This window comes from Panthera onca, chromosome C2 (assembly GCF_046562875.1).
Source record: "Panthera onca isolate mPanOnc1 chromosome C2, mPanOnc1 haplotype 2, whole genome shotgun sequence".
NCBI lineage: Eukaryota > Metazoa > Chordata > Mammalia > Carnivora > Felidae > Panthera > Panthera onca.
The window spans coordinates 12,928,200-12,930,727 of record NC_138347.1 but is presented as its reverse complement, the minus strand read 5'-3'; positions in this window follow the sequence as shown (position 1 = coordinate 12,930,727).

Below are 2,528 nucleotides of genomic sequence, written 5' to 3'. Positions count from 1 at the left end.
TCGTCTCCCAACTTTGTCCAAATAGGACAGGTTTTGCCTTGTGTCACATATACCTTTCCTTCTTTAATAATTTCTGACTGTATCCAGGAATGTTTGACTCTTAATAGAGGAGACTGTAAATAAGGGAATTGAGAAGAGTATTTTGGAGGGTCATATGCAATTGGGTAATTTTTCCCCAGATGTTTTAATGTTATATTACATTCATCACATCTAAGACTATCACCTTAAATAATTTCCTGTTATCCTCAGTGCTGATTTTCAGATTATGTATATATGCAGTGGAACTTGTTTTTCTCAAATGAAATCTTACACAGATCCTCAACATATAACAGATAAAAGTACAGCTTAAGCTAAGTTCTTTACAAACCACAGACGAGAGACTGGGGCCTTGACCAATGTGAACCTTACCGAAACGATGCTAGAGTAAGAACGGAGCACGCGTAAAGATGGGGACCTGGTTGCTTCCATGTTTAAACGATTAGAAGGCCAGAGAGCACAGAGGAAGGAACGGGGAGAGAGGCCAGTGCACTCCCGGCCACAGGGGCCCCCTCCTCCAGCCTCCACCGGGGGATCACAGGCATCCAACTCGCAGAAGAACCTTTTTGAGGCCACATCCCCCCTTCCGGGCTTGGTCACCCTGTGGCGAGGTGGAGGGGCCCAGACACATTTGCACATCTGGTTCTGATGAGGGAAAACCCACCCAAGGCAGAGTGGCTTCAGTTTCCCAGAACAGCTGCTGCCCTCTCCTTCTTCTGGAAAATCCTTCTCCTCCTCCCATAAGGAAGGATCCCAGGCCTGTTCTCCATAGGAAATGTGCTCTCAATAATGTTCACCATCAAATGAAAACACAACTATCCCCTTGTTCAAGAGAATGAGAACCACTCACAGTAATGTCGAGATTCTGTTAAAACAGAGTATTTCCTTCCCTACTTTTCCAGAGCAAACTACCATTTTGGAACCCTTCGCATGCTGTCTGAGAATGACAGAATGTGTCACTGACAGCAAGGGCTTGGCGACAAGTTCATGGCGGGACTTCTACAGAATGAACTGGACTTTCTGTACCTGCGTTCCCTCACCTGTGAAACTAGGGACAGGGCTCGGATGGAATATTCTGGAATTTCAGAATAACGCAGCACAAGCCTCCAGCTGCAGAGTCCATTCTCAAAGCATTTAGCTTTGAGGCTGTCAGAGAATGAGCTCAAATTCAAGGTGCTGCAGAACTGAAAGGAACCAAGAGCTCTATTGGTCCAAATCCCTGCATGTCAGGTGTGATGGTCGTGCTTATGTGTCCGCTTGGCTAGGCTATCGCACCCAGTGATTTAATCAAACTTGAATCTAGGTGTTGCTGTGAAGGTATTTTTGTAGATGGGGTTCACAGTTATAATCAGTTTTTAGTAAGTGAGGAAGATTGCCCTCAATAATGTGGGTGGGCCTCATCTTATCAGTTGCAGGTCTTGAAAGGCAAAATCAGATTTTTGAAAGAAGAAATTCTGCTTCAAGACTGTAACATAGGGGGCACCTGGGTGGTTCAGTTGGTTGAGCGTCCAACTTCAGCTCAGGTCATGATCTCGTGGTTCGTGGGTTCAAGCCCCATGACGGGCTCTGAGCTAGCTTGGAGCCTGGAGCCTGCTTCCGATTCTTTGTCTCCCTCTCTCTCTGCCTCTCCCCTGCTCATGCTCTGTCTCTCTCTCTCTCTCTTTCAAAAATAAACATTTAAAAAATTATATATTTTTTAAAAATACTGTTAACATAGAAACCCTGCCTGAGTTTCCAGCCTAGTGGCCTCCTCTGCAGATTTTGAACTTGCCAGTTCCTATAATTGCATAAGCCAATTTCTTAAATCTCTTTTCATAAGGTAGGTGGTCCTAGATTGTTATTGCTAAGAAACTGACAAGCCCAGGGCCCAGATCTCCTTGGGCTCGTACCTCTTTCCTGTTCTTCCTACCAGGACATACCTCTCATCCAGTTAGTGACCTACAACCTAAAACCTTACTTTGAACTGAACTTCCCTTCCCAAAAGAATTTAGATTCTTCTAGCAGAGCAGCATTTTTCTCTGCGAGGCGTGGACACAAATACTTCTTATACCGCCCCCCAATACATACATATGCATGCAAACATGTTTAGCATGTAATGAAACAAAAATTTCCTGAAATGATATTTCTCAGATGCAATACATTCGATCACTTTTTTTTTATTGTACTTCACTTTTGAAAAATGTTAGTCATATGCTCTAGGTTGCTTGTTTGAGCCCAAATTGCCCACGATGGCCGATGTGTCTGGTGCCTGTAACACATCTCCCTCAGTCACAGCCGTGCTGGAATGTTCTGTGTGAGCTCAGGCTCACTTCACTCACGCCATCTCACTCCAGGCATGGGGTGCACAGACCCCGGGCCCCTGTGGTGGTCCCTTTGGCTCCTAACCAAGTACAGCCTGGAAGTGTGGGGCAGTCCTCAGTCGGTGGGGAGAAGAGCTGGTCGATGGGTGGCCCAGCCCCCACCTTCAAACAGAGCACCTGCAGAAGCATTCT